Consider the following 19497-nt stretch of genomic DNA (forward strand, 5'->3'; position numbering starts at 1 on the left):
ACCAAGGAGATTTGAAATTTGAAATTATTCTAGTGACAGTAGCTACTGTATATCATGAGAGGGAAGAAACATATGTAACTAGTCCTTGTTCTAATCATAAGATTGTCAACTTGTCCTTTTCTATCAAGTTCTATGCTGCATCCATGTCATTAATTTCTTATATAGCTCCTTTGCCATCAAAACTAGGAACATTGCTAAATAAAGCAAATGCAAGTATACCTGGTTTTATTCAATAGATGTGTTTCTGAAAGGTTGTATTTATATGTATGTATGTATAGACATGTAAGTTATATGTATATACACATATAAATGTGAATATGCATATGTACATGTACATATATAAATATATGCACATATATGTACATATACACGTATGTTCATCTCCTTCCAATCACAGGCTATGGGTGTTAGCTATTCAACATATCTTTGTAATTCCTCTGTCATAGTCATGACATATTTTTCTATTTAAATCAAGATTTTCTTATTTGTGCTTTCTTAAATATCTGTATATGTCTATGAATATGTAGCACATGTCACAAACCTAAAGTGCTATAGATATTTTATTATTATTAATAAATCAGAATATATAGCAAATGAATATGGATCATAACAACAGACGAGTAAAGAGAGGAAGGAAGTAAGGGAGAGAAGGAGGGAGAGAGGGAAGCAGGAAAAAGGGAGAGAGAGAGAGAGAGAAAAAGGAAAAGACAGAAGCTTCAAAAAGTGTGTGTGAAGGGGACAGGTCAGAAAATGAATTGGTGATTGTTACCCATAGTATTCTGGATACTCCATAGTCTAGGTCAGGGATGAGGAACCTATTGCCTCAAGGCCACATGTGGCCTTCTAGGTCCTTGGGTAAAGTCTTTTGACTGAGTCCAAGTTTTATAGAACAAATCCTTTTATTAAGGGGATTTGTTCAGCGAAGTTTGGGTTCAGTCAGAGGGCTACACTTGAGGACCTGGAGGGCCACATGTGTCCTCGAGGTCACAGGTTCCCTACCCCTGGTCTAGTTAGGTGATATAGTAGGTAGAGCACAGGGCTTAGAATCAGGAAGACCTGAGTCAAAGTCCAGCTTCAGACACTTGCTAGCTGTGTGACCCGGGGCAAGCTATTTAACCTCTGTTTTAGTTTCCTCAGCTGTAAAATGGAGATAAGACTATCTACCTCTCAGGGTTGTTGTGAAGATCAAATGAAATAATATTTGGAAAGAGCTTATTATAACGCCTCCCACATCATGGACATTAAGTAAACGCTAACTATTGTTTTTGTTATCATCATCATCATCATCATCTAGTCCTAATTCATAATGGCAGATGTTGTAGAACACTACCCTTTCTTTCCTCTTCGCCTTCCTTCATCATTATGTCATCATCGTCATTATCTGCAATAACAGTGACCACAAGGGAAGCTACATACTGCTGGGTTCCTGACATCTGCAGTGTACTTTGTTAAGCAATACTGGGGTTATCGGAGAAAAAAATCAGTGTAAGATATGGTTCTTCCCTTCAAGTAGCTGCCAATTTAAAGAATGCTTATACATGCAAAGTTTAATACCAACATGTGGTAGCACATAATATATGTCAAATAACTAGTAAAGCTAATTTATGTAAAAATACATAAAGATGTGAGAGAATACTGGATTAGGATTGGGAAGCATCCATGCAGGGAAAAAAGAGTTTTGGCTAAGGAAAATTCTTAAATAGAAATGAGGGAAAAAGGAAGTCTGGGAAGATGGTGTTCTCTAGGCACAGTTGGAAGAAGACAGTGACTTCTCTGGGGGACAGAAAGATCAGCTTGGTTGTAGTAGAGGGTTCATGCATAGGGATTGTGAGAACTTAATTTGGAGCTAGATTATTGTTGTCCTTAAATGTTAGGCTGCGTAATTTGGAAATACTTTAAAAAATTTGTTTTCAATTTCAAATTCTTTCCCTCGCTCTACAATTCCCCATCCATTGATAAGGCAAGGAATTCTAAATGCTTTATATATATATGAAGTAATGCGAAATATATTTCTGCATTAACCATGTTGGGAGAGGGGAGCAAGAGAAAGAAAAAAAAACCACATGCTTCAATCTGAACACCTAGGTCTTTAGTTTTCTCTCCAGAGGTGGATAGCATTTTTTATCATGAATTCTTTAGAGTTGTTGTGGATCATTATATTGATCAGAGTTTCACACTTGACCATTGTTATAGTATTGCTGTTACTATGTACAGTGTTCTGGTTCTGCTTACATTAGTTTGCATCTGCTCATGTAGGTCTTGCCAGGTTTTTCTGAAAGCATCCTGCTCATCATTTCTTGTAACACAATAGTATTCCATTATTGTCACATACCACAATTTGTTCAGCTATTCCCCACTTGATAGGCATCCCCTGAAGATCTAATCCTTTGTCGCCACAAAAAAAGAGCTGCTATAAATATTTTTTTTCCTTTTTCTTTGATCTCTTTGAGGTAAAGACCTAGAAGCAGTATTGCTGGGTCAAAGGGTATGTACAGTTTTATGGCCCTTTGGGCATAGTTCCAAGTTGTTCTCCAGAAGTGTACCTATTTTTTTCAAATCTCCTTCCAGCATTTGTCATTTTCATTTTCTATTATGTTAGCCAATCTGATAGTGTGAAGTGGTACTTCAGAGTTGTTTTAATTTGCATTTTTCTAACTACTCATGATTTAGAACATTTTTATATGACTATTGATAAGTGAGTTCTTCTTCTGAAAACTACCTGTTCATATCCTTTGACCATTTGTCATTTGGGGAATGGCTCTTATTTTTCTAACTTCAGTTCCCTGCATATTTGAGAAAGGAGATTTTTATCAAAGAGACTTGCTATAATTTCCCCCAGTTTCCCCCTTCTAATTTCAGTTGCATTGCTTTTGTTTTAATTTAATGTAATCAATTTAATTTAATTTAAAGTAATCAAGATTATCTATTTTACCTCCTCTGATCCTCTCTATGTTTTGTTTAGTCATGAACTTTTCTTTAACCCATGTATCTGAAGGGTAATTTTTCCCTTGCTTCCGTAACTTGTTTATGGTAACACTCTATGTGTCTAAATCATGTACCCAAATGCTGTCACAAAGAGTCAGGTGTGACTGATATGACTCAACAACAACAACAGAAATTTTGCGTATAGTGTTCCTGATACTGAACCAGCCCTGCATTCCTGGTACAAATATTACCTTCTCATAGTATATGTTTGTGATATGTTACTGTAATCTCCTTTCTAGTACTTTATTTAAAATTTTTGGTCTAAATTCATTAGAGAAATTGGCCTTCTTCCTCTGTTTTTGCTCTCCTTGCTTTAGACATTAAAACCATATTGGTGGCATAGACCAAATTTGGTAGGACTCTTTCTTTACTTATTTTTTTTCGGACAGTTTATATAGTATTGGAACTGATTGTTCTTTACATGTTTGGCAGAACATATAAATCCATCTGGTTCTGGGGATTTTTTCTTATAGAGCTCATTTATGGCTTATTCAATTTATTTTTCTAAGATAGGGTTATTTACATATTCTTGCCCTTCCTCTGTTAAGCTGGGCAAATTATGTTTTTGCAAGTATTCATCCAAATGATTTAGGTTGTCAGCTTTATTGGCATAAAGTTGGGCAAAATAGCTCCTAATAATTACTTTACATTCATCTTCACTGGTTGTATATTCACCATTTTCTTTTTGATACTGGTAATTTGGTTTTCTTCTTGTTAAAATCAAATTAACCATTGGTTTATCTATTTTATTGGTTTTTCAACGAAACCAGTTCCTAGTTTTATTTATTAGTTTACTGGTTTTTTAATTTAAATTTTATTAATCTCTCCTTTGATTTTCAGAATTTCTATGTGGGTTTAATTGGAGGTTTTAAATATGTTATTTTCTAGGCTTTTAGTTGCATGCCCACTTTGTCAGTTTGCTATATCTCTTTTATAAGTGTAAGTGTTTAAGCATATAAAACTTTTCCTAAGTGCTATGACAGCTAGGTGGCAAAGTGGATAGAGTGCTGGGTCTGGAGTCAATATGACCTGACTTTAAATCCAGCCTCAGACACTCATTAGTTCTGTGACCCTGGGCAAGTCATTTAACTTCCGTTTGCCTTAATCCACTGGAAAAGGAAATGGCAAACTGCTCCAGTATCTTTGTGAAGAAAACCCCATGAATAGTATGGTCCACAAAGTCACAAAGAGTCAGATACAACTGAACAACAAAAAAACTTTGGTATCATCCAACAGATTTTGGCATGTTGTCTCATTGTTGTCATCTTTCATGATATTATTGATTTTTTCCTGTTATTTGTTTTTTGACCAACACATTTTTAGGATTAATTAATCCAATTAATTTTTAGTCTATGTTTTCAAGGCCTTTCATTGAAAGTAATTTTTATTGCATCATGGTCTGAAAAGGGTCCATTTAATATTTTTGCTTTTCTGAATTTCTTTGTGAGGTTTGTAATGCCCAAATACATGACTTATTTTTGTGAAAATGAAGTTGCAACTGAGAAAGTCATGTTCCTCTCTATTTCTATTCAGTATTCTCTAGAGATCTATCTTACCTAACTTTTCTAAATTTCAGTTTATTTTATTATCTTCTTATTAATTTTTTGTTAGATTTTCTAGGTCTTAGAGGTATAAATTGAGTTCCCATACTAATATAGTTTTATTGTCTATTTTTTTCTTAAATTCATTAACTTTTCCTTCAAGAATTTGGATGGTATACCATTTGGTGTATATATGTTTGGTATTCATATTAATGCATTGTCTATGGTACCTTTTATAATATGTCATTTCCTTGCTTTTCTTTTTTATTTATGTCTATTTTTTGTTTGTCTGGTATCATGCTTGCTACCGCTGCCTTTTTTTTTACTTCAGTTGAAATATAATAGATTCTGCTCTAGCCTCTTATTTTTACTTCGTGTCTGTGTTTCTGTTTCATATGTGTCTCTTGTAAACAACATATTTGAGGATTCTGGTTTATAATCTATTCTACTATTCACTTCCATTTTATAGGTGAGATCTGTTTTGCTTTTGACACTGCCTTCCTCATTCCTCCCTCCCTTTTATCACCTCCACCTTTTTCTTTTATACCTTTCTTGTTCTGTTTTCCAGTTGGGTAGGATAGGTTTATATACCCAGTTGAGTGTGTGTGTATGTATGGTGTGTGTGTGTGTGTGTGTGTGTGTGTGTATGTATGTATTTGTATTGTCTCACATAGAAGAGGCATGCAAGGAAGAGCTGTAATATTCCTGGGAGTTTTCATTTTGGAATCTCTTTAGGTGGATTGCAGAATTCTATTTTGATCTATGATTCTAAGATATTGGGGGAGTTTTCCCTTATGCTTTCTTGAAATATGATATTTAGCCTCTTTTTTTGATCATGACTTTCAGGCAGTCCAGTAATTCTTAAATTATCTCTCCTTCATATGTTTTCCTGGTCAATTTTCCCCTACATTTCATATTTTCTTCTATTTTTTCAGTCTTTTGACTTTTTATTGTTTTTTGTAATCTCACAGAGTAATTAGATTCTGCTTGCCCAATTCTATTTTTTAAGAAATTTTCTTCAGTTAAGTTTTCTACCTGTTTTCATGTTTGGTGGAGTTTCAGAGAAAGGGGGAAGAGCCAAATGGAGTATTAGAGGCAACTCAGCTGAACTTTCTCTGCATTCCCTTCCAAGCAACTTTAAAATAACACCTCAAATCAAATTTGGAGTGGCAAAACCAAGAAAAGGTCAGGATTGGGCATTTTTCTGGCCCAGGAAAACTTAGGAGGTCAGAAGGAGAAGTATGTGACATAAGGATGAAAACCTGTTTGTAATGCACACACATAGTGGCAGCAGCCGCAGCAGCAGCTTTGGTAGCTTTTGTTACAGAGAAAGTAAGGGGGTTTGAAAACTGGTCAGAAAGAGATTTTTGGGGACCATTTGCTGGCACTGGATATAGCTGGCACTGGTTAGCAATTCTGTTGCCTATGCAGTCCTGGGTCACTGTTTCAGGGCAGAGGGGAGCACTGCTTGTCAGTCACATGGTAGCAGGGACCCTCATCTCAATTCTAAGGCAAAGAGAATGCTAGCAATTGTGGCTGCAAGGCACCAGGAGCCCTTCCTGGATAAAGATTAGAGTGCAGATCAGGAGAGCAGTGACTGTACCTCTCTCAAGATTACACCTACTTGGAAGCACCAAAAAAATCACAGATCCCTAAAACTAGCTCTGAAAATAGCAACTTGATGAAGCCTGAAACCTGAGACAGTGCTTTTCTGTACCTAGGTGAGCAGAGACCAACTTTAAAATAAATTTCAAAGTCAAAGAAATAGACTGGAAAATGAGAAAACAACAAAACAAAATAGTTTGACCATAAAAAACCTATCACAGTGACAGGAAAACCAAGACATAAATTCAGAAGAAAACAACAATATGAAAACAGCTACAAAGTTTCAAATAAAAATACTAATTGAGCCCAAGCCCAACAAGCCTGGAAGAGTTAAAAAAAAGAGAGAAAAGGATAGCAGAGGAAAAATTGGGGCAAGAAATTAGAGTGATGCAACAAAAAATGTGAAAATAAAATGAATAGCTTGGTAACAAAAAAAAAAAGAGGCACAAAAAATCCTAAAGCAAATACCTTAAAAACCAGAATGGACTAAATTGAAAAGGTGTTACAAAAATTCACTGAAGAAAGTGATTACTTAAAAATTATAATTGGTCAAATGGAAAACAATGATTCTATAAAATATCAAGAAACAATAAAACAGTCAAAAGAATGAGAAAAAATAGAATAAAATGGGAAATAGTTTATTGGAAAAACAACTGATTTGGAAAATAGATCAAAGAGAGGTAACTTAAGAATTACTGGGCTACTTGAAAGCCATGACTAAAAAAAAAAGCCTAGACATCATATTTCAAGAAATTATCAAGAAAAATTGCCCTATTATCTTAAATCCAGAGGGCAAATAGAAATTGAAAGAATCTACCAATCACCTCCTGAAAGAGATTCCAAAATAAAAATTCCCCTATTATAGCTAAATTCCAGAGCTCCCAGGTCAAAAAGAAAATACTTTAAGCAATCAGAAAAAATAACAACAACAACTATTTAAATATTGTGGAACCACAGTCAGGATCACACAAGATTTAGTGACTTTGACATTAAAAGAGAAGATGGCTTGGAATATGACATTCTAGAAGGTAAATTACAGCCAAGAATCACCTACCCAGAAAATATGAGTATAATCCTTCAGGGGAAAGAATGGATATTTAATGAAATAGAGAACTTTCAAGCATTCTTGATGAAAAGACCAGAATTGAATAGAAAGTGTGATATTTAAACAAAAGACACAACAGAAGCAATAAAAGGTAAACATGAAAGAGTAATCAATAGGAATCTCAATAAAGTTAAACTGTTTATATTCCCACATGGGAAGATGATGCATGTCACTGCTAAGAACTTCATCATTATTAGGGCAGTTAAAAGGAGTTTACATAGAGGGCATGATCTATTACATAGAGGGCATGGGTCTATTATGTTGGAGTGATCTCCAAAAAAAACGGAGGGGTAAGAAAGAGAGATGCCCTGGGAGAAGGAGGAAGGGAGAGGTAGAATGGGGACAATTTTCTCACGTAAAAGAGGCATGTAAGGAAGAGCTTTTACAATGGAGGGGAAAATAAGGTGGTTGTATACAATGGTTAAACCTCACTCTAATCAGAATTGGTTTAAAGAGGGAAGAATACACACACACACACACACACACACACACATATACAAACTCAGTTGTGTATAGAAATGTAACATACCTGGTAGGGAAATAGGAGGGGAAGGGTCAGAAAGGAGGAGGATGATAAATGGGAGGGCAGGTTAGGTGGGGTGCAGTGGTTAGAAGCAAAATAGACTTTTGAGGAGGGACAAAAAAAAGAGAAAGAGGAATAAAGAGATAATGGGATGGAGGGAAATGTTATACAGTAATCATAAATGTGACTGTGCATGGGATGAACTCACCCTTAACATGGAAGCAGTCAGTAGAATGGATTGGAAACCAGAATTCAACAATATATTATTTGCAGGAGACACACTTGAAACAGAAAGAAAAAGAGAATAAAAATAAAGGGCCAAAACAGAATCTAATATGCTTTGGCTGAAGCAAAAAAGGTACGGGTAACAATCATGATCTTAGACAAAGCAAAAGCAAAATTAGACCTAATTAGGGAAACATTTTGATAAAAGAAATATATAAATTGGAGTAGCATAAAAATTTTTTTCAACAAGTTTCTCTAATAAAGGACTCATTTCTCAAATATATACTATAGAACTGAATCAAATTTATAAAAAAAAAATCCATTCTCCAATTGATAAATGGTCCAAGGATACAAATAGGCAGTTTTCAGAAAAGAGAAATCAAAGCTATCTATAGACATATAAAAATGTTCTAAATCACTATTGATTGGAGAAATGAAAATTAAAACAACTTTGATAAACTACGTCACACCTATTAGAAATTACAAATTTTGGAGGGGATGAGGGAAAAATAGGTACACTAATGAATTGTTGGTGAAGTTGTGCACAAGTTCAACCATTCTGGTGAGCAATTTGGAACTATATCCAAAGGGCTAGAAAACTGCATATACTTTGACTAAGTAATACCACTACTAGGTCTATATCCCAAAGATATTAAAGAAAATACAAGAGAACATATATGTATAAAAATATTTATAGGAACTCTTTTTGTGGTAGCAAAAAAAATGGAAATTGAGGGGATGCCCATCAATTAGGGAATGACTGAACAAGTTGTGGTATATGATGACTGTGAAGTACTATTTTTAAATTTTAATTTAATTGATTTTTATTACATTTTAATTTTCAAACTGTCTCCCACTTTCCCTCCTCACTCTGCACTAAAGAAGGCCACTACTTCACACACACGCACACGCACACACACACACACACACACACACACACACACACACATATATATATATATATAGCTGTGTCAGATGATGGCTGTTTGTGACCATTTGACACACATATATGTATGTTTGTGTATACATATATGTATGTGTATATATGCATACATACATGTTTGTGTAAATGAAAGGTTGGTCTTCTGTAGTGTGGGGTGGGGCGGGAGGGAGAGAGGCAATTTAAAATAATTATATACATACAACACACACATACACACATTCATATTCATACACACTTATATATGCTTAGACATACACATACTTATATATTATATATGAAAAATACATATATGTGCTTGTGTTACTGTATACATCATTCTCTTGGTTCTGTTCATTACACTCTTCATTATTTCATGCAAGTCTTTCCATGTTTTCCTAAAATCAACCTCCTCATTATTTCTTTTATTTTATTACAGGTAGAATTTTTAATTTATTTACAAGTAAGGGTCCTCAGGACAAATCAAGCTTGGTATATTTTCAGTGGTAAACATGATTTTCTAGATCCTCCCTCTTCTTTCTATTCTTTCTTGTTACTTCTCAGAGCACTTCCCTTGTATTTCCCAGGGAACTTTCCATTCTACTTGGTATCAATTACTTAGGCAAGTCTTACCTACGCTAATGGGTGGCCAACTCGTCAAGGAAAGGGACCATCTTAATCATTTCTGTATCCCCTCAGTCCCTAACAATTTATTGGCCACATCACAAACTATAAAACAGACCTATAAGAAGGGCTCCCAGGTTGCATCAAGCACCTGCAACAGTGAAGACAGGATAGGAACTAAAAGGTAAATCATTAAACTTTGAAAGAGTAGGTTTAGGATGCTACATTAGGTACCCCTCTCTACATTTTTTCTAACTCCAAATGACTATGCTAGAAGAAAATAAAGAGGACAACCTTCTCTGATTTACAAGAAGCATCTCTGTATTCCCAATTTGCTAAACTGTTAAATAATTAACATTCTGATTCACATAAAGAAAAGAATCAGCTTGGCAGAATGATATTGAAACTATCAGCTAAAAGAAAATCCCCACCACTTCCTGAATTACCAGTGTCATGGCAATGTTGGATCTGATGATGAAGGATAAGTGCCCTAAAATACTGACTACCAGTGTTCAATTTCAGGCAGTGGGTTTTAGTTTTATTTTTTATGGAAATTCTTAATTTCCTTATCTGTGTTAATGCCTTTCAAATGTAAGTAAGGTCCCTCTCATCTGTACAAGTAGATTCAATAGTGGTTCCAAACCGACTTTTCTACAAATTGATAGGAAGTATATAACCTGAAAAGTGGGCAGGTATCCTTTTTTAGATAACTTTTTATTTGTACATTCTGTGATACTGTGGAGAAATCCTAACACACATTGTTTTTCTCATATATCATTCAGTGGACCCACGAGCTGGTTGTCATCCTTTCTTACAGCATACAATTAGGAAAGAAGCAGATTCAAATAATTTATTCTAGACCTTTTCTTCTTTCATACTCTTAAAATATCTTCTTCATGTTGTTGGAGGAGGAAGGCCCACAGGCCTGCAGTAGTACCCAAGGTTAATATAACTTTCAGCCAGTTGGGTTTGTCATTTGGGTTGCTCCGAATGTAAAATGCTGAATGAACCAAAGTATGGCGTGGGGACTGGGCCCTGGAGAAGAGCTGGGACAGCTGCAGCAGCGGCATCAGGGACAGCGCCATCTTGATCTGCGTGTCTTCCTGGAGGCTCCTCATTATATCTTACAACACAGTAGCATTCCATCATAATCATATACCACAGCTTGTTTAGCCATTCCCCAACTGATGGTCATCCCTTCAACTTCTAGCCCTTCGCTACCACAAAGAGAGCTGCTATAAATATTTTCAAACACATAGGTTCTTTTTTCTTTTTTCTTGATCACCTTGGGTCAGAATATTCACAGTTTTATAACTGTGTAGGCACAATTCCAGATTGCTGCCCAGAATATTTGAATCAGTTCACAGTTCCACCAACAGTGTAGTAGTGTCCCATTGAGGGAATACTATTGTGCTGTAGGAAATGAGAAGGGGGTGATTTAGAAAAACATGGGAAGACTTATACAAACTGATGCAAAATGAAATGCACAGAATTAGAAGATCATTGTATACAGCAACAACAATATTGTATTGATGATTAACTATGCAGACTTGGCTACTCTAATCAATACAATGATCCAAGACAATTCCAAATGACTTCTGGTGAAAAAAATGCTCTCCACCTCCAGAGAGAGAACTGATGAACTCTGAGTGCTGATTGAAGTATAATTTCCTTACTGTTTTTATTTTTCTTGCTTTTTTTTGAAATATGGTTAATATGGAAATATATTTTTTATGATTTCACATAATATAATTGATAACATAATGCTTGCCTTCCCAGTAGATGTAATAGGGTGTTTGGAAGGGGAAGAGCATTTAAACTCAAAATATAAAAAGAAATGAAAAATTACAGTGAAAATATTTTAAAATTTTGCCAATTATAGTTTTTAAAGACTTATTTTCTTCAATATTTTTTGTGCCTCTTTTATCAAGCTGTTACATTTCTTTTCATAATTTCCTTGTGTACTTCACATTTCCTTTCCCAGTTTTTCTTCTAGTGTTATTATGTGACTTTCCTCCCCTCTTTTTAGCTCCTTCTTTAACTCTTCTAGGAATTCTTGTTGAGCTTATGTCCAGTCTACATTTTTCTCTGAAACTTTGCTTGTAAATGTTTTGAGGTCATTGTCTTTTGAATATGTCTTGAGTTTCCTTTTCACTCTTATAACTTCATAGGTCAGGTAGTTTTATTGTTGTTTGCTCATTTTCCCAGATAATTTCTTGAATTTGGACTTTATGTTAAATTTGGGTTTTCCTTAACTAGAATACAAGGGAGGCAAGGGGGAGGTAGTGACTCTACTCTGCTTCAGTCTTTAATTTCATGATGTTTTCACAGCTAGATCAAAGGGCCTATATGCTTTCAGTGCTACAAAGGTGGTGTGATTTGGGGACAAGTCTGGTCACTGCTTTCCTGTTCTGTGCTCTGGTTCTTCTTCAGGTAAGATCCCTGCTCCCTGACAATCATAACCCATCAGTGTCCTTGAACTGCAAATGGTACTCATATAGGAACCCTGCTCCTTTGTGTCTGCAAGTACTCCTCTCCAATCTGGAACTGAGAGTCCTACCCAGTTAGGACTCCTGCTCCATTGTGATTGTAGGTGCTGTTTTCCACCTTGGAACTGTAGCCCAGAACTTGGTAGTAGGTAATGGAGCTACCAAATGACACCCTCTCTGGCATGCAGGGCTAGCCTGGGGTGCCTCCATAATCTCTTTCTGATTAGGTGTACAGTCCTTTTATTGTCTCTGGGCTCTAAGTGCTCACTGTGCCATTGCTTCTGCTGCTGCCACTGCAGCATTCTACAAAGCCAACAGCAAATACAGCTTTTGCCAGTCTGAGCTCCTGACCAGCCCTCCCCCCAGTGTCCATGGACCCTTTTTTATGTCTATCTAAGGTGCCCTGGGATGGAAAAAAGTGGCTCACTGTGACTTTTTTTTGTTGGTTTTCCTGCTTATAATCTGATTTGACAAGCTCTTTAAAGTTGTTGGAAGGAAAATATATTGGTTGAGCTAGGCAAAAGTACAATCAGGGTTGGAGAACCTGCGTCATTGAAGCCACATGTGGCCTTCTAGGTCCTTGGGTGCAGCCTTTTGGCGGAGTCCAAGTTTTATAGAACAAATCCTTTTATTAAGGGGATTTGTTCTGTGAAGTTTGGATTCAGTCAAAGGGCCACACTTGAGGACCTAGAGGACCACATGTGGCCTTGAGGCCACAGGTTCTCCGCCCCTGTGCTAACTGTATTCCACCATCTTGACTGTAACCCCTGGAATGAACTTTTATAGGTTAGACATTGTATTGAATTATTTGTATTGAGAATCTTCAAAGCAACATTTATTTAGCACTTACTATATACAAGTTCCTGCCAAATAAAGATGAAATACAGTGCCATCTATATCTTCAAGGCGCTTTTAGTTTATTGGGAAGGTAAAACACATATATATTTATACAATTCTGTGGTTGAAGACCCACTTAGGCCTGAATTACAACTGTTCCATGACTTCATCCTGCATCTCCAGAAACTTGGAAGAAACAGTATCCCTTCAGCCATCAGTAGGGAAGACTCGGTTATGGCCATGACTATCACTGAGATAGCGCTAGGAGCAGCAATGTGGTATTGGGGGTATAGTAGTGCTAGTGGGGCTGGTAATGTGCTGTTAGCTTCACCATACAGGAGATGAAACCTGTGTTGAAAGAGCACCTTGTCTTCCTCAACAGTATGATACTAAGTGACACACACACTTCCTTGTGAAAGAATACCTCTTCTTCTGAGACACGACATGTATAAGAAAGAATATGTACAGATGTAGTATTATTTTGAGATGGTGAAGGATAGCTTAGCCTGCATCATTTCTTTTGAGTCTAAGATTGGCAAAGTTATAGAAAAAATCAAAATATTGCCATTAGGCTTCTCAGCATAGCTCATTTTGCACAAATTGATTGACTTTCAGAAATTTTTAAAACACTCTGTCAAGATAATACTTTATTAGATTAAAAAAAGACAGAAAATCACATGTATATTTTTGATTTGGTTGAAAATTGTCCTCAGAGCTAGGAAATATGAATCCTGTCTCTAACACATATTGGCTGTGTGACCAGGCAGCACTCACAGTTTAAGAAGTGCTGAAGTGGTGGAGAGTGGAAAAAGTTTAAGAAGACTGGCTCTAGGTAACCCTCTAAGATTATACATTACAAATGATATCATATATCCCATCTTTATCCCCCCTCTATCATTATCTCTATCCCTGTCTTTATCCCAATCCTTTACTCTATCCTTATCACTATCTCTCTTTCCCTATCCCTATTTCTACCCCGATGCCCAGCAGTACCCCTCTCCTTATCTCTTTCTCTCTTTCTATCCCTGTCTCTATAGTTCTCTATGATTTTACCAGTGTTAGGCACTCCCTCTACTGATATGGAACATAAATCCTCTAGGACTTAGTTGATAGTCTTTGTTATCTTGCAGCCAACCTGAGCTTGGCTAGACTGGTACTTGCACAACAAATACGCAGTCTGCAATTGTGTCCCCATTTGAAGTTTTAGCAATCTGGTAGTCTTTGGCAGAGCTTGTATGGGCTTTCATTCCCTTGCTGAGATAAGACATTGTCATAGAAGACATTTTGGTGGAATAGCAGATCATGGCCTCTCAATAAATTTCACTTCCTAGTTCATCTCCATGGCATATGTGATGTCTGCAGTGCCTTGAAGGTAATAGGTACTTAAATATTGGTAAATTGAATAAAATTATGGGAAGAGCATATGCATTTCAGTGATTTGTGAAAACCTAGGGTTTTTTTGGTCTGGAAAATTGCATTTAAATGAATGGTTCAATTATGGAGAAAGCTAAGATCAAAGTAGGAGTTTATTATAAAAGTCCAATTAATTTTATTTGAGCTGAGAATTCAGTTAGTATTTTACCTGCAAATATTTTAAAGTTTTTTTTTGATGGAGCCACATGCTATGGAAAACAAGAGGGGAATTGGATCCAAAGGAGCTCTTCATTTATTTGATGTTACTGTTTGAGGTTTTAAGGAACTGCCTTCCTAAAGAAAGCTTCTTTTGCCAAAAGAGGTAAAGCTCTAGGAGCCACTCCTCCCACCACTCTTGTAACTTCCTTTACACCATTATCCTCCTCTTTCTCCCCTTCTTCACTTGCCCCATCCTTTGCCTGTGTGCTGCAGGGGTACACATGAACCTGCACATACAACCACAAACACACAGGCACTAAGTGGTGACTCTCTGGCTCCAGGCATGAGCAGGTTCAAAGGTCTCTCATTTAAGTCTCACAACTAAATAAACATGCAAGGTTATCATTTTACTCTTGTTCTCTCATTTTATGACTCTACTAATGGTTTAGGGATTAGCTGTGTTAATGACTCCTGAAATTGTCCAGTTTTAAAGAGTCGAAAGGCACAAGGAAAAGTACCCGCTTACGAGAGAGTCTTTCTTTTGCTAACCATGGACTACAAAAGTACAGACAGTTTGTGCTGCTCGGAGGGCACTACAATGAGTTTGATTCTGTTCTGATTGTGATGGAGCAGATAATTTTTAATGTGTCTTTTAAAAATGACTCTACAAAAGGGGGTTCCGTTGCTATGGCTGTAATCTTTTGGGGACAGATTATAGAATTCTTAAATCTGGCAATCCCTATGACTCTCAGCTGAGAAAAAGTCTTGTGTTTTAATTGTTACGTAAAACTTATTACCAAAATCTTATTACCAAAATCTGGAAGTCTTCACTGTGAGTGCCGGAAGAACAGACTGGCTAATAAGTGTTGCTTTGTATTTTGCATGTGCTGCAGTTTACCAGATCAATAAATAATAGTGTCTCAGCAGACCCACAGGCTTAGACTGTAAGGCTCTTAGCTCATGACTAAAGCTCTACAGGGCCTAGGTGAGGGGAGCTGTTTGTCCCTGGTGTCAGGTAGTGATTTGCTATGTTGCCATTAACTTCCAAGGGAGAAAGAACAATGAAAAGATTGTGAAGTTTTCATAGAACTACCAGGGTAAAACTTTTAAAATTAGGAACGCTATTTTGGTTAAATTAACCCCCAGCCCCTTAGCATAGGAACCTATCATGTACCAGTTGTTTACTGTTGTTTTCATTAATAAGTAAAGTCATTTGTCTCTTCTTTTTAAGCAATCTTGAATTAAACTAACATATTATACTGTCATTTACAAAACCTATTAGTTGCCAGGTTTTCCTGACACCTCACACATAGATATCTCTTTAAGGAGATGTAATAGATTAGAAGGTCTTGAGGACACAGCTTTTTGCTAATCCAGTGACAAACCCATTTTTTTCTCCATTCTCGACACTTCAGAAAGCCTAGCAGAATGGCATAAAGTGAAGGGGACATTCAACAAAAGACACATATCCAAAAACATAAGGGGAAAGAAAACCAATATATTGCATTCCTACCTGTTTCTCTCACCTTCTGTATATTCTAAGCCTCTCTATAAGCACTGTGTTGAGGGTGAGTTTCCAAATGCCCAAAGTGGGAGTCCTATTTTTTCTTTGCTTGTGCATACTGGATACACACAGTTACAATATAGAAGTTGGGAGGTCACACGGCTGCAGCTCAATAGAGCTGTCTTCCTTGCCGTGCTACACCAGTGCAGACAGCCACTTCCCTTTCAGATAAAATCCCTTCCTGTCACTTAACTTTCTTCACATCTTTAGTTATCAAATAATGGTTCTTAACCATTTGCAAAGACACAGTATTATTCAATGTATAGCACTGGTCAAAAGACATGCCTTTTATTCTCAAGGAGGTAGTACTTTGCAAAATAAATTAAATCATAAGAAAAAGATTTGGTAATGCAACCAGCAGATGTTGCTATCTGGCACAGGTTTGGACATTTAGAATTGAAAGCAAAACCAAAGGTAAAAGAGATATTCACTCTTCTGATTTTCTCCCTCCCACTTGGTAAATGGAAGAGGGAGATTCTTTTCAGGCTAACTTTCTCCTTCCACCAGGCACTGCCAGGAGATGAGACCTTCCTTGGTCCACTCTTCTCTCTCATCCTATCCTCAGAGCCTGGAGATTGCCTGAGGCCCCTGTGTTATAAACCATGTTAGAATCTGTTTTAAACACGACTCTGTTAGCCTATGGTTACGCAGTAGGCACTGTTGCTGGTGAAGGCAGTTGGTAATGAAGTCGATAGAGTGTAGTTAGGAAGATCTGAGGTCAAATGTGAGCCCATACACTTACTAGCTCTGTGACCCTGGGCAAGTTACTTACAATCACTCGCCTCAGTTTTCCCAAGTATTAAATGGGGATAATAAGAGCACCTACCTCTCAGAGTTATGGTGAGGATCAAATGAGATACTATTTGTAAAAAAAATTTAGCAGTGCCTGACACATGAGCGCTACATATGTCCTTATGTCCTACCCCTTCATTATTCATATGAAACGTCTATTTCTCCATTTTAGAGCCAATAAAATTATTAATTAATCTAAACTTTAGATTTCTTCTCTTTTTCAGCTTTGAGCCCCTTGCCTAAGACAAAATTCTGGCTAAGGGGTGCAAATTCCTGTCCTAGAAGATAGGCTGGTGAAGGCAGCTGGTGGTACAGTAAATAGAGCACTGGACCTGGAGTCAGTAAGACCTGAGGTCGAATTTGTCCTCAGGCCTTACTAGCTGTGTGACATCAGGCAAGTCAGTTAACCTCTGACAGCTTTAGTTTCCTCAGTTGTAAAATGGGGGATAACAATGGCACCTACCTCACTGGACTGTTGTGGGGATCCAATGAGATATTCGTAAAATGCTTAGCACAGTGCCTGTCACATACTTTGGCACTTAATAAATTCTTCTTCCCTTCCTCTCCTCTTCCTTTTCCCTAGTGCTGTATATTCCCAGCAATTCCCTGGCGTTCTCTATTGTACTCCCTCCCCCCACACCACCAAACAGCGCGTATAATTAATATGCAGACATACCTTGCAAGAAATTTATGATTAATCATAGTTTTACATCATAGGTAAGATGTTTTCAAGAAACAAAATCAAAAGTTAAAACGGTTTTTATTAGACAAACTTTTGACAAGCTGCCTTACATCTCACGTAGAGAGAAAGGCAGTTAAATATTAAAGCACTTCAATGTTTCCCCCTTTCTCTTGGAGAAAACAATCATTACACTTCTCAATCAGGAATCTGACTAGGCAGTTGTGTTGTGGTTCTTCAAATTGCTACTCTAATACTGTATCCTGATCCTCATTCAAAACAGTGTCTTGTGCACATATGAGTTACTTGCTTTCTCCTCCATCAGCATCCCAAAAAGTTCCTCTCTTCTTTGTTTCATTGTAGTTCAAAAAGTCCTACTGTGGTAGAAATCAAGTCCTACCTTTCAATTCATGAAACTCAGTCCTTCCAGGGTTGGAGGTGGGTAGGGGAAACATGGTATTGGTTTGCCATTATAATTCCAAAGATAGATAGATATTTCAGAATCTTCTTATCCCCGGCTGAGGGGAAATCAAGACAGTTTATCTCTTATAATCTTTGGTGTAAGGATTCTGTTTAGTTGGATGATCCAGTATAGTAGTTCTACTGCTGAACATTGGGATTAATTTTTTTAGTCTTGTATATGTACCAAATTCAGGGTTAATAACTGAGATTTAGAATGGGCAGAGCTTCCTCCTTCTTTCTGTCACTACTTAACTGATTGTATAGGTTGTTGACATTTATAGGGACATGGAAAGATTATATGAAAACAGAACTACTTGCCAATCTTGCTGTGCATTGGTGTTTTTTTCTTTCTCCAATTTTGATACCTGTTTGTCCTACATTTGAAGTATCTTGGTACAGTGTATAGAGCTAATGTTGAAACCAGGAAGAGCTGGGTTTAAGTCCTATCTTTGACACATACTAGTTATATGACACTAGGCAAGTAACTTTATCTCTCAGTGCCCCATGTGATTTTCTATAATTCTAAGCGGTAGAGAAGAAGTTGATCTTCATTGGTAGAAGAAGTTTCTCATTGGGATTTTGAGTTTCAGTTCAGTAGTAAAACATTTAAAAACACTAAAAAATGACTATACCCAAATGCAACCAGTGCATAATATTCTATTAAACATAAAAATATGAGTAGCTTAATTGATAAAATTTGATTTGCTAGATGTAAAATGGTTGTGCTTAGCACAGTGCCTGGTACATAGTAGGCTAGTTGACTGAATTGAGTGAATGACTTGCTAATATCAAGGTATGAATTTTGTATGAATCTTTTTATGTATCTCTTTAGTTTTTCTCCTCCTTACCATTCTTAATGTCATAGTTCATATCCAACCAGGCATCTAATAGGTTTCTGTCTTCAAGCTCTTCTTTGAGTCATTCAACATAGTGATTCCTAGTTAATGTTAATACACATATGATACTGGCACTCTGTTGCTCAAAATTCTCTAGTGACTCTGCATTGCCTACCAAATAAAATAGACTTCAGTTAGCATTCAGGATTCTACACAATCCAGCTTCAACCTAGTTTGCTTTCGTATTTAACACTTCTCTGCTGACCCCCTGAAAATATACCACCTTTTCCCATTCTTTCTCCATAAATATATGTGTAGAGGACTTATACCCATGAGCCTTTGTTAAGTGTTTTAAAAAATTTCTCCGTACCCTTCTTGTAGTAGATGAGTTTCTTTGCATATTGAGTTACTAATCTGGAATATGTAACATCATTATTTTTCCCACTGTGAAGTTTTTTAAAAGTGGAGGTGACATCTCTATTGACTCTTCTTTTTTTAAGTCTGCATCCATATGCATGTGTATGTACATATATATATTTATATATATATGTATGTTTGCATGTATGCATGCATGCATGTGGGTGTGCTGACGATGTTGCAGAAGCAACCATACCATAATTCCCAAGTCCTCAACAGACTAAAAGTAAGGATAGACAGTAAGTAGAGATCCCTTCCCCCCTTTTATGGAATTATTTTTATTATGGAAAACATCACATATTCAAATTAGCAATTTAATATA

At 36.6% G+C, this 19497-nt stretch overlaps 1 protein-coding gene across 2 annotated transcripts in view; it reads left to right on the top strand.

Moving 5' to 3' along the window:
• Positions 1-19497, top strand: part of HNF4G (hepatocyte nuclear factor 4 gamma) — a 187959-nt gene that overhangs the window by 85877 nt on the left and 82585 nt on the right. Inside the window, exon 2 of one of the 2 annotated variants that reach the window (XM_036765037.1) lies at positions 11859-11960. The exons of the other annotated variant lie outside the window; for it this stretch is intronic. The gene's annotated coding sequence lies outside the window, so the exon portion shown is untranslated. The remainder of the gene's footprint in view (positions 1-11858; positions 11961-19497) is intronic. 2 annotated transcript variants of the gene reach the window in all.

This window comes from Trichosurus vulpecula, chromosome 1, assembly GCF_011100635.1.
Source record: "Trichosurus vulpecula isolate mTriVul1 chromosome 1, mTriVul1.pri, whole genome shotgun sequence".
Classification (NCBI taxonomy): Eukaryota; Metazoa; Chordata; class Mammalia; order Diprotodontia; family Phalangeridae; genus Trichosurus; species Trichosurus vulpecula.